The sequence below is a fragment of the Rattus norvegicus genome, chromosome 14 (assembly GCF_036323735.1).
Source record: "Rattus norvegicus strain BN/NHsdMcwi chromosome 14, GRCr8, whole genome shotgun sequence".
Taxonomy (NCBI): Eukaryota; Metazoa; Chordata; class Mammalia; order Rodentia; family Muridae; genus Rattus; species Rattus norvegicus.
Window position 1 is genome coordinate 36,477,643 of NC_086032.1, and position 13,931 is coordinate 36,491,573.

Below are 13,931 nucleotides of genomic sequence, written 5' to 3' on the forward strand. Positions count from 1 at the left end.
GTTTGCCCGGAAACCGGGAAAGGGAATAACACTCGAAATGTATATAAGAAATACTCACGTTAATAAAAAAAAATCTTTAGTGTGTGAATACGCCATACCTTTGAAGGGAAACCATTATATATATTTTATATATAGATTTTATGCCCCTCCCAGTTCACCCTCTGTCTGTTCCACATCCCATACCTCCTCACTGCCCTCCTGTTTCCATGAGGATGTCCCCACCACCCAGCCCCACCAGACCTCTAAACTTGGGGCCTCCAGTCTCCTGAGGGTTAGGTGAATCTTCTCTGACTGAACCCATACCCGGAAGTCCTCTGCTGTACATGTGTACATGGGGGGGGGGCGCTCATCTCAGCTGGTGATGCTGCCTGGTTGGTGATCCAGTGTCTGAGAGATCTCGGGGTTCCAGGTTAATTGAGACTGCTGGTCGTCTTTCAGGGTCGCCCTCCTCCTCAGCTTCCTCCAGCTTTTCTCTAATTCAGCCACAGTGTTCAGCAGCTTCTGTCCATTGGTTGGGTGCAGTTATCTGCATCTGATTCTTCCAGCTGCTTGTTGGGTCTTTTGGAGGGCAATCATGAGAGGTCCCTTTTTGTGAATGCCCCATAGCTTCAGGAATATTAATAGTAATAGTAATCAGGGACTCCCATTTTTATATTCCAGAAATCACCAAAATGTATTTTGAGAAAGGGGAACGCCAAAACCAAAAACTACACAGTTAACCTGTAGAGGGCGCCCAAGACTTTTTATACTAGACCGCACTTTCAGATCTGAAAATTTTATTCCTTTCAGTTAGGTTTAAGAAAGAGTTTTAGCTCTTTCACAGTGACTTTTAATTTTGGATCATTGATTCTCAGGAGGTTTTATTTTGAAATTAGCTTACATTAAATGATCCTAGAACAATTATGATTAATGTACTTTGTCACGAATTCAGATTTAAAGCTGAGGATCTAATTCAATAATGAAGCGCTGGCCGGTGCTTAAAGCACACGTGGCAAACGAACTGCTTTGGAGTACTTGGTGCTTGACCTTTGATCTTATCCCTGTCCTCTCCAAAAGGATGCTACAGTATCCCAACTACGTACACAAAGTAACAAAAAACCTGTGGCCTGTGTAGGACACAAGTGTGCTATGAATCTATTCTCCACAGCTTCATATCTCTCCACTGAGACTAAGTAAACAAAAGACATATATTAAAACACACAATTAGGTGAGTCTGAGTTCAGTTTCTGACTTTACTGGCCAACCAGAGTCCAATCACTTTAGGGATAAACTGTTCTTTTAGTTTCACCACTTTTTCATTCACTTGCAGGTAACAGCGAATCCACAGGGCTTGGTTTTTAAGCATGATGCTTTCCTTTTTTGTAGATGTAAGGTGTATGGCCCCTGCTGTGGATTCTCACAAGCTCACTGCTCTTAGGATCTCTTCTAGGTCAGCCTAGACTTAAGGAACCAGATGCCACAAAGAAATTGTACAATTTCTTGCCATTTGGAATCCACGTGACTCAAATGCTAGACATCTGAAGCAATCCCGTGGTTTGTGTCTAGAGCTTGTCTACACTCAATTCCAGGTGCTAGATCAGTGTCACAAAGGCTATTTTATTAGACATGTTGGTCACATTAATATTGGTGCTTTTAAAATTGCATTGTGTTGGGGCTTGCTGAAAAACCCCACTGTCTGATTATTATTGGTTTTTCTAGAATTGATTTTTTTTTTGCTGCGTGTAATTTGGCAGTTACATTGATGGAACATGTGGCTTGTTGCCATTTTCTTTATGTCAAAGGCTTTCTTTCTGATGAGCATGAAATAGAAAAGCAGGCAAACACAGACGTATTTTTTAGAGCTGCCCGGTGTGGAATGGTTTGGGCGCAGCAGTTGCGGAAGGGAATTGCTCTGTAGCTATTGTCCAGTCTTTGGCCTGGAAAGAAAAGCAATGATGATAATTCTTACTTTTCAGGTGGGGAAAATGGAAGTGCAGACATTCATGACCTGATTGGGCAGGCTGAACGCTTCCAAGTTTCTATCTGTGGAAATGGGGCCAATGATCTGTGCTACCTGATTCATAGGTAAGATAAAGAGGTCATTTTGCAAAGTTACGGCTGCAGAGTCCGTCTCAGAGGCAATCCATCATCCTAGCCCTGAGAAGCATCACGGAAGGCATCAGGAGGAGTTTGGAGCATTGGCTGTCAACCTCAGGTGCTTCCTATTGCTTGGGGACACTTAACATCTAATGGTGGTTGTCACAACCTGGGCTGGGCTGCTTTTGGTATCCAGAGGTCAGGGATGCTGATGAACAGGACAACAGCTTGTCAAAAGACTTGCACCAATGTTGAGAAGCCCTAGGCCCCTGCCTAGTGGATGCTGTGGTTAGCAGCGTGGCTTCTGCTGAGATCATTTGTATCAGCGATCTGCTACGAGCTACATAGTCATACATAGGTTTATCCCGAGGGGATACAATTTATGGATATAGCAGACACAAATTGTTTTGCAACCAAAATCACTAATAGACATTCCTCACTATAATCTAATACTTTATCTCTGTTACAGTTCGTCCTATACAAGATATGGCTGCACTGGAAAACTTAAATAACACGCCTGAGAAAACCTGTGCCTTTTGTATTAGAATTTATTAGTTTGAAGAATTCTTATCACTCTGAACTCCTCTAATACACGCAGTAGTTAAGAGACTTCAGGATGAGAACAAAGAGGAGAGAGGTAGAGAAATTGGAGAACTTTGTCTTTCATTGGTTGGTTCTGGAGTTGTATGTGATGTGGAACACTGTGGCTCAGAGATAGCCATGAAATATAGCAAACTCACGTGGTCCCATAGCAAAAAGCAAATAACTTCATTCACGTGAGCAATAGATCTCAAGTAGATAATTTCTCAAAGCATAAGACACTGAGAGCATGATCAATGTTAATAATCAGAGAAATGCAAATCAAGCCACAACACACAGTTATTTCACCTTATAAGCATGGTTATTTGCTACCAAGAAGGACAAAAATGATCAATGTGAGTAATGTTGTGGAGAAAAAGGGATCATGGCTAACTGTTGATGGCAATGCAAATTAGCACAGCCATTGTGGAAAACAGTACCAAGAGTTCCCAAAATACTAACAATAGAACTTTTAGGTAATGCAGCCATAAGACTGTGGGGCATGGGTTTAAAGGAAAACAAAAATCTCAAAGTGACACCTGTACCCCTTTTACTGTAGTATTTATTCATAATAGCCAAAATGTGGAAACATCTTCAGCATTTACCAACCAGTGAGGAATGCATATTACATTCTCAAATACCATTGTGGCAATACCATTGTGACATTAAATGAAGGCAATCCTGACATTGCCACAACGTGAATAGAAAGATTATTGCCTTAATTTGAGATAAAGCAGGCACAGAGACACAATGACCTCACAATCGCACTTGTATATCAAAATCTGAAGAAGTTGATCTCATAGAAATTGGGAGAGAATGGTGGTTGTTCAAGGCTTGGGGGAAGTAGTAGGGTCCTAAGTTATAGTTAGACAATAATAATAACTTCCAATGTGCTATTGTGAAACGTCATAGCTTCCTCTCAACTTGACACAGCTCAGAGTCTTCTGAGAAGGGACTGTCAGTTGAGGGATTACCTGGATCGGAGAGGCCTACAGGCATGTCTGTGGGTGATTGTCCTGATTGTTAATTGATGCAGGAAGGCCCAGTCTACTGTGGGCAACACAGTTCCCTGGACAGGAGGTCATATGGTGAGGTAGAGTACTACTAAAGAAGAGCCCGTGAATGAACCAGGAAGCACTCTTCTCCATAGTTTCTGCTTCCGGTTCCTAAGTGAGTGGCTTGCTTCCCTTACTTGCCTAATACTAGACTGTAACCTATGAACAGAGATAGACCTTTTCCTTCTCAATGTTGCTTTTGATAAATATCTTCTTGCAACAAAAGAAGCAACCTAGAGCACACAGTTAGCATTATAAATAATTCTAATGAGATTTCATAAAACTTGGATTCACCATTAAATAAAGAGTAAAAGTTTGAGGAGACAGATAAGTGTAATTTGATTTAAGCATTACACAATGTGTACATGTATTGGAATATCACATGGTATTGATACATATACATGAGTTTTACATTTTATGTTCCAGTAAAACTCATACCTTATAAAAGTCCTGATGTTTGGTTCGAAACATCCTTGTAGAAGAGCCTGTGGTTCCCATCTTTGGGGTAGCATGGCCAATTAGAGCAATGGGGTGACACATGCTACTCTACTCTGGCTTTTCCTGTAAGTCTGTGATAACAAGGGAGGGCAGAGAGGGATCCTGATTGCAACCATACCCTGCAAGAGAACCCATGGACACAGAAGAGATCTCAGAGCCATCCTCTCAGAGGGATGTTTCTTGCCAGGATGAGACAACGATCAGTGAAATCAGTCACTTCTGGGAACTACTTTTTTGTTTCCAAAGGAAGATTTTTGACTAGGTTACTTTTTTATAGCTCATATCAACCAGTATCCATGGACCTCTTTGTGACATTCCATAGAAATATTTGTCTTTGAAACTCCTCTGTTTGGCTTCATCCTTTCTGTCAAATAGTTCTTTTTCACTGCAAGGTACTCCTTGGAAGATAATTGATTTTACTGAATTCAACACTTTAATGAAGGCTCCACTCATTTGATTTTTAATTGTAAGGCAGAAAGTACAACATTGAATAAAAATCCAGTGAAGTTGTTGGGTCAAGAGTATGTATAGAAAACTAGGAATTCTGCTGCGGAAGGAACACGGAAATGCATTTCTGTTGAGCAAACACCGCATATCTGAGCTTCTATGTCCTTGTGATCATATTTATATTTGTGATTTATTAAGCATCTTCTGATGGTCAGGTACAGAGTGGGTCATTTTTTTAGACAGACATAGCATGTTACTGAATTTTAATAAGAGGGGAAAACTGTCTACATTCTAAAACTTAGAAAAACCAAGTCATGGCCAAAGGATTACATTGGTGGTTTATTTGCAAAATCTTTCTTTACCATCCTGTCTCATTTCTTATGAATTTGCTCATACTACCAAGCAAGCTTAATTTTCTAACACTGTACTGATTATCCTGCAGCCTATTTGGTGTAACCACATGAAAGGGTTTGGAAACAAGGGGGCAAGTTTACAAGGTTTGACTTGTAAAGTCAAGGTTTACAGTATAGTGTTGGAAGTGATGATGTAGAATGATACAGAACATGTACTAGTTCTTTCCTCATGCTGTGATAAAACACTGACAGAACCAACAGGGGGAGGGAAGGGTTTACTTGTCCCAAGGCTTACATATTGGCCACCCAAGGCAGTCAGGACAGAAACTGAAGCGGAGACCTGGATCAATGCTGCTTACTAGCTTGCTTTCTGTGGTGTATTAATCTTGCTTTAAAAAAATAGATCCTAGGATCCTCTTTGCAGAGGCAGCATAATCCACAATAGACTGGTTGGTCTTAACATCAAAGCTCAAGAAACTTTCTTACAGACTTGCTATTGGCCACCCTTAGGAAAACATTCTTAATCAAGGATCTCTCTCCCTAGATGATTCTACCTTGTGTCGACTTGACCAAAACTAATCAACACAGTACAGGATAGAATGCTGTAGTACAGGTCACTATAGTGTACAAAGTAGGGGTTAGACACCGATGTATAAGGTGTTTATACATCCATGGTATGGCTCAGGGGAAAGTTTTGATTGTAGATATGAGGGAGAGTGTAGTTAGAGGCATCTTGAAAAGTTCAGAGCAGCGAGAAAAAGTAGTAGTGTGAACTTGACCCACAGAATAGACAGGGATATGAGAGAGAAAGAAGGGGAGAGAGGGGAGAGAGAAAGTAGAGAACAAAGAGGAGAGAGGGCCAAGAGACGACATGGCCAAAATGGTAGGGTTAAATAGGAATGAGCAGCTATTAGGAAAGCCCAGGAACTGGAGAAGTTCTGGGCAGGGGCAGAGTGAGAAGAGCTGAGGAGACTCAGGAGGACACCATGGACTCTATAAAGGTTGCTTGGATACTGAGAAAGACTAGCATGCACTTTGGTCCACTAATATGCACCTCAGCTAGCCATTTGTTCTGAATTTCCTGTGGACCATACGTAGTGTATAGTACAACCTATTCAATACTATACACTGTAGCATGTCCGACAGTGAGCTCATGTCAAGACTGTATGTTCAGGGATGATAGCTTGACACATGGGTCAGTGTACAATTCACTCTGTACTGCTATCTTGAATGTAATGAGGGATTTGAAAGGTGACATACAACTTTCAATACATCATTCCAGGAGAAAAAGACATCAAAGTTCTTAAGATGAGACAAACACACATGGAATCTCAGTGCTGGATCCTGTTCTCTTCATTGTTTGCTAGGGGTGACTTTGTTAAGATTTAGCCACCCTTATTTTCTGCTGCTTACTCTATGACATGGGACTAGTTATAACTGTTTCCCAGAGTTTGATGATGAAGGAAATTCACACATCTACATAAGACCAAACGTATCTGTTATATGACTACCATGCCCAGACACATTGATAAGGTTTTAGAATGTCTAGATTAATGAAAAAAATTTAAACTTTTTATTGATTTTTTTTGTGTGTGTGTCTGAATTTCACATCACACACCCCAATGGGAGTACAGTCTTGTGCACTGGGGCTCATCTCTCAGTCACTTCCTATCTGCCCTTGCAAGCTGGATGACAAAATCAAATAAGATAGAATTAAAAAAAAATCTTGTTGTAGAAGCTTGTTGTAGCATGCCACAGTGTCCCCGTTTGTTCACACATCTTTACTTGCAGTGAGTCATGGGTCTGCTTCAAGACCTGTGGCTTCTGCTGCACTCTTGAGATCAATACTGGATCCTCAAGAGGACTCCTCTCAGGTATCTTCTTGTCGCCCCGTGTCATGGAGATCCTGCTGCTTTGGATCTGCAGGACCTGCCCTTTCACTCTACCCAGCAGATCACAGATAGGGTAAACGCTGGGGTAGGTCAACTCAAAGGTATCTGAGTTGGTCAGCGCAACAGCTCTCCTGAAGCTGCACCCCCAGGGTGTGCTTTCCAGAGCTGCCTTGCCTAGCTCACCCAGTGCTACAGCCAGCAGGGACAGGATCAGCTCTCCCAGGTGTGGTGGCCAGCAGGGGGCAGGGCCAGTTCAGCACAGTACCTCAGGCAACAATCCAGACAAGGAACATCTCTATGGCCTTTAGTAGTAACATGGGCCTGAGACATCAAAACAGACCTCAGATGCCACAGGACCACGGACCCAGACATGGCCTCTGGCAGCAGCATGGGTCAGATGTCCCCATGGCCTTAGTCACTCAGATTAGCATGCCCATAACCCATGCTGCATGGCCCACAGACATCCACATGATCTCCCATGGCAGCTCAGACCACAGAGATTTGCTTGACCTTTGGTGGTAACTTGGGACACAGACTTTCACACAGACCCCTGCTGCAGCAGGACCATAGACCCATATCTGACCCTTGGTGCAACCAGAGCTTGGCCTCCTCATATCTGCCTGTTCCTTACCACCTTCAAGCCTCCAGCTGCCCCTTTCTCCATGTAAGGCAAGTGTAGGAGTCAAGTGACTCCTTAGTTGAGTCCAATTTCTTGCCTTGACACAGAAGCTCTCACTGAACAGAAAACTTAAGGTTTAGACCAGTGGTTATCAACCTGTGGGTTGATATAGTTATGAAGTCATAATGAAATAATTTTATGGTTGGGAATCACCACAACATGAAGAATTATTTAAAGTGTCTCAGCACCAGGAAGGTTGAGAGCTACTGGTGTAGGCTAAACTAGCAGACCAGTGAGTCACTGTAATAGCTTCTCTCTGCCCCTTGCTGTTGGGTAATAGATACATGTAACTATGCTTGGCTTTTACACAGGTTTAAAAAAAATTGAACTTGGGTCCTCTTGCTTCCAGAATAAGAGCTTTTACTCATTGAGTTATTTTTTATTCCAGTCCAGAGCCCATTATTAAGAGTGAGATAAAAACAAACGAATAACAATGAAAACCATGCACTCAGTGTCATGGGAAAAGTGATAAAACACAAGAAAATGTAAGATGTTACTGGAATGCCGAGGGAGAAGTTTAGCCTTCATCTATCACCAATCCTAATGGGAGGAAGCTCCTCTGTCTCCCTCAAACCCAGTATTAGTAATCTGTCTCTGCTGCTTCTTCTTGGGAGTGAATCTGTGTTGCCTTGCCCAACTTCCTACTTCCCTCTCACTGTACGAAGCAAGTCAGACCTCACCCTGAGCACAAAATTCCTCCTGCTGAGATCTTCAGTGGCCTCTTGACCTGCCAATCAAATGCTTCCCTGATCCTTTTGTCCTCTAGAGCTCAGATATTCCATCTGAACTCTTAGGCACATAGAACTCTCACCCCCTTGGTCTTCTGAACCCATATTTTAGGTTCATCTTCTGAACAATTTCCTCTTCTCATCTTTGACTTCTTTCTTCCATTAAAAACTTCAATGTACTTTAAGAGGATCTCTCTCGAATGACACTTCCTCTTTTGGATCATGACACTTAAATCTCATCTCTAGAATTGAGTTGTATCTTGTGATTGCTATCAGAAATTTCTAACAGAAATTCACTGGGCATGCAAGATTTCCAGATGTTTGAAGTGGAAGATATCATTTGTCCTTCAGATATTACACTCTGTCCTGGTACCTCCCTGTGTCCAGTTCATAGCACTCTCACTTCATCTAGTCACCCACAGGGGTCATTCCCTCCCATTTGTTTTCTTTTACATTTTCTGTGAAAGGCATTAGCACCACTTAAAAGATTTGCAACTGGGCAGTCATGTGATTAGTCAGTGGGAAAATGGCAGATGTCATTCATGTCAGGATTTGTGACCTGGGTCAAGGTATGCAGTAAAGGTCACATCATGCAACATATCTCACATAAGAGGGTCGGGGAGCAGAGAGAGAGAGAGAGAGAGAGAGAGAGAGAGAGAGAGAGAGAGAGAGAGAGAGAGAGAGAGAGAGAGAGAGAAAGAGAATGAGAATCAGAAAGACACAAAGAGACAGACAGAACAACAGGCTGCGATGAAGGGACCTTTTAAAAGGCATTTGGCAACTGGTGATGATGCTGTATGCTGAGTGGTGGAGATGGAGGAGGACCAGTTTCCTAACACGTCAGACCCAAGTCAAATCTCCACATTCCATTGTCCAACTGTTTTGCGCTAAGATCCCTCTTTACAGGATGGTTCTGCTTCAGAATGACAGGATTCTAACACCTAGTCCACCAAGTGACCCTCTCCCATCAACTCAGCGGAGCTGTTTCCCTTGTGTAATCAGGATAGAAACTGTCTTCATGAGAATGTACCAGGATGCTGGTGTTTGTGAGAGCAACATGATTAATTACACCAACCCCCCACTAATAAAAATAAAAATGTATTCCAGATGTCCAGTTTCCTCTGTTTCTATTACCTTTTTTTCTGTTTGTGACAGTGTTCCTGAGTTGTTTTCACGACATCCTAACTGGATTCCATAACTGCCCACATTTTGAGGTTTTCAAATCCATTTTTCACATACTCAATGGAATGTTTCATTTAAAACACAAGCAGGACAATACCACTCCCAGCTTGAAATCTTCTTTAATGCTTCACTCATTAGCTATAGCAGTAATTTCTAAAACTCATTCCCTGGAACAGTTACTTGATGCTCTGGGAAGAGATTTTCCTAAAAGGACTAATGCTCTCAGTTCAAGAAGATTAGCTAGTAAAGTGTCCCATCTTGGAGGCTTACAGATGTGTGACTGGTGCCAAAATATCATGTGATAAAGAAATGAGTAGAGATCCTGTCGATCAATAGAGTCTCTCCTTATGTAATCCTGATGTAGGTTGTGACGTAGAGTCAATCCACAGAACCCATCTTTTTTGAAAGATGTTGCACGTACTTTACGAAGAGTTTTGATCTGCTCACCTCTTAACCCTCATCGTGCACGCTGGATTGAGTTAATTATCACCAGGAAAAAAAATTGCCAAATTGGCCCCTGGTTAAATATGCTTATAAGAAACTCCGCAGGGTCAGAATCCTGAAGTTTGAACCAATATTGGATACTTAATCATGCTGAACCAAACTGCCTTCTTGCCTCTCAAGATTGTTGCTCTGTGACTGTGGTGATCACAGAAATTCCTTCCCAAGTATGTGCTACTTAGCCCACCTAGCATGGGGAATCTTGTGTTCTCCTCTTTAAGGTCACAAAAGAGTGAATCACTTCAAGTTTGAGAATAACTATAATGATAATAATAATAGTAATATAATAATAATATAATAATAATAGCCCACAAGGATAATTTACTTAACCAAATGCATCTTTGAGTGTGAGATTGCTATCACTGGGAAGGAAGAGGGGCAGAAGGGAGATGGCCAGCTCTCCGTGACTTGGGGAAGACTCAGTTCCAACTGTTTAAGTGAACTACCTAGAAGGGTTACCTGTAAGATAACAGAAAAAAGGTTTTGTAATTCTCAGGGCCAGGATATGTGTATGGGTGTGATTCTCAAGGCCAAGATGTGTGTGTGTGTGTGTGTGTGTGTGTGTGTGTGTGTGTGTGTGTGTGTGCGTGTGCAATATTCTCAAGTCCCCTACCCCAATTTAATTTATATAGTAATGAGAAAGGCCGTGTTTAAGATCTGCCTTTTAGAGGTAACTAATCAGATTGGGTTGATGGCAGATTGGGATAGGCTGGAATTTGAAACTAAACAGAGGTTCTGCCAGTGACAGAACATGGTCAGATAATAATCTGAGGCTAGAGATGGCCTCAAAGACCGAGAAGAGATTCAATAGCTCCCTAGTGGCCAGAAGAAGAAACAGAATGTCCAATTTGTGATCATGGAGTTTTGACTGCTCAGTAAATCTAAGTTCACTGTTAAAAAGACAGCCTCAATTGCTCTATAAAAGTGAATTTAATTTGGCTGGTGAGATGTGGAAGGAACGTTTGTCTAGCTTTAATGTAAGTGTCCAAGTTTTTCCTACCTGCTAATCACAATTTGTTCCTAAGCAACCTGTTGTCCTTGGGATGTGAACCTTCAAAAGTTAGAGGCAACTATTACACTTGCTTCTACTGGAAGCTAGATCATGCAGGGATGTAGCTGAACCACGTCCCTGTGTAATTTTCCAGACATTTGTCTACACTGAAGTACAGTACATACCTACATGTTACCTGGCACATGACTGATTGCCCAGAAACATAGAGTCAATGAGTATAGCAAAGCTTGCTTTGCCGCAAACCTTGATGCTGCTTACTTTAACCATTATTGTGAGTGTACCCTAAGCTCTTTGATGGTGTCTTTCCTGTCTTTAGTTTAGAAGTCTAAACACTATTATTGAGACAAGGTTGTTTCTGAGTTCCAGTGTCTGTCTTTCAGTGTCTCCATCCCTTCCTGTTACCTTCTGTCTCCTATTTCACTGGAAATCAACCCTGGGCAAATTAGGGAACTGATGCATCTCTATGACATCTATAATTATATCCCATCTTCCACTCAGCTTGTCTTCAGTTTGAAATACAGGAAACAAGGGGAAGCTGGGATGGTAACAATCATACCTTTTGTCCAGGTTGGTGTTCACTCACAATTCTGAATTGGTGAGAAGTGACCCTTTCCCCCACAGCATCACACAGATGGCAATGTCTTTACTCCCACGTGTCATTGTGGACTCATGCCTAGAGGGGAGGGGAGGGGTCTCTTCCAGGTGCCCAGAGTTTCTGAGTAGGCAAAGTGTTTACGAATCACAAGGGAATTTGGAGCTTAACTCCCCCTTTTTGTCAAGGGGAGTTGAAGACCCAGAGAGATTAGTAGACTTGGCTGAATTTATACTGTTAAGGAATGACAAGTTTGAAATTTAAAAAAGAATGAATGAAGATGTGAATAGATTTGTCTATTGGCCTAATAACTTTTGTAAAATCTCACAAAGATTACTCTGGAGAGTAAGTGTGTGTGTGTGTGTGTGTGTGTGTGTGTGTGTGTGTGTGTGTGTGAATAGAAAAGAAAGTTAAGTAAGGAGATAATTTTTTTTGTAAATGTGGTGTGGACATAAGACTCAGTGGCTGAAAGAATCTGGACCACCATTTCACTAAAAGAAAACTATATCTCAGAAGTATTGGAGCTGTCCAAGGTCACAGTAGTCAATGGCAAATATAAGATAAACATCCTGTTTAAGGGAGGAGTGGATGGGAGGAGGTGGGGAGGGAAGGACTGGAAGGAGATGAGGGAGGGGAAACTTTGGTAGGAACATAACGTAAATTAATAAGTAAAATTTAAAAAAGATAAACATTCTGTTCTCAGGCCTAACCTCTATTATCCTTTCTAGGCTAATTGCCTATGTTTATTCTTTGCTGTAATCAATAATGAATATTAATATTCCTTAAAAAGTTAATAAAATTGATGCTAATTTTAGTGACACATAGGTGTAATTGTAGCACTTAAGAGGTTGAGGTAGGAAGCTTTTGAGATTAAGTCCAGCTTAGAATAAATACTGAGAAACTGTTTCAAAACCTGTCAAACGCACAAGTTAAATGTATTCATTCGTGAAGAGAGTCATGTGCTCCTCAAATTGGCAGCTCCAAAGCTGTGTGACATCCTCCCTTCTCAATGCTGCACTAAGTCTCAGCTCAGCCAACCAGTCATCTGTGCCACATATGGACTTCCTTTCTTCTGAGTCCTTCATTCTTCTGCCCAAGAGGCTTTCAAAGCTCTCTGTTGCTTATCTCAATATTTCTGCTGGGTCATGTGCTAGATAATTAATATATGTTGACAATATTATTATCTGCCACTCAAAGTCATTTCAAGCCCTCCTGGCTCCAGAGATCTCAATGCTTACCGATCAAATTACCATATGCTGCTTTACAGCACTCACCCCAGTCACTGACAGAAACTAGAAGCTCAACACGTGATTTATAGGCAACTCCATCAGCCAAAGGAAGCTAGAAGGCAGTGGTTCTCACCCTCCCTAATGCTGCGACCCTTCAATACAGTTCCTCGTGTTGTGGTGACCCCAAGCCACAAAATTATTCCATTGCTACTTCATAACTGTAATTTTGCTATTGTGATGAATCACAATGAAAATATTTGATATGCAACCCCTGTGAAAATGTCTTCTAACCCCCAAAGGGGTCTGGACCTATAGGTTGAGAACTACTGCTCTAAGAAGTTAAACCTCCCAATCTGTTGGAAAGGGATAACTTAACTGCCTTCTCTTACCTATCCATAGAAATCTTTACCTGTCAATAAAAGAGAAGTGCTAGTAACTAATTACTCTTCTACCAGAAATGAGTCAGTGAGCCCAGGGAAGCTTCATTTAAGTAAATGCCTGGCTTCCCTGGCGCAACTCTTTGTAGTACCTATTTTGCCTCTAGCCTTAATCCTCCTGCTCACCATCTGTTGTTGCTTTCCAATGGCTCAGGGAGGACACAAACTAAGTGGCTAGAAAAATAAACTCTGCATTAATAGGGGTTTAGGGTAAGAAAGTGGCCCTGACCCAAGAGGATGTGTAGGACTGCATCCTAATGCCATAAAAATCTAAAAGTAACAGACACCAAACTCAGTAAGACACGGATCCAATGGATTATGAAGTGCAAACCAATTTTCTAATTATCCCAGGACTGACAGTCTTTTAAGGTTTCTATCATGCAAAGTCAGGGTCATGAGCGCCATCTCCTGTCCACCTCTGCTACAAAGCATTTTTCTACTACACTGCAGAATTAAAAAAACAAAAATTTGTTTTTTTCTGTTTTGTTTTTGAAATTGGAAGTACCGATGAGATATATGTCCATTCTCCATCTTATGCTATATCCTGACACTGGGCCCCTCTAGTAGTGGTTAACATTAGAGACTCAGTCTGGAGGCAGATTGTGGACCTTAACCAGTTGAATTTATCCTGTGGACAAGAAGAAGCAGTGGAGGCTTTTAAAATCAGTAGG

At 41.6% G+C, this 13,931-nt stretch overlaps 1 protein-coding gene and 1 long non-coding RNA gene across 3 annotated transcripts in view; one reads left to right on the forward strand and one right to left on the reverse strand.

The window, feature by feature from the left end:
• Positions 1-13,931, reverse strand: part of Gabrb1 (gamma-aminobutyric acid type A receptor subunit beta1) — a 483,582-nt gene that overhangs the window by 43,304 nt on the left and 426,347 nt on the right. The window lies entirely within an intron of this gene.
• Positions 160-13,931, forward strand: part of LOC120096598 (uncharacterized) — a 39,199-nt gene continuing 25,427 nt past the window's right edge. For both annotated transcript variants that reach the window (XR_005493249.2, XR_005493248.2), the window contains exons 1-2: positions 160-276; positions 1,956-2,064. This is a non-coding gene — a long non-coding RNA (uncharacterized LOC120096598). The remainder of the gene's footprint in view (positions 277-1,955; positions 2,065-13,931) is intronic.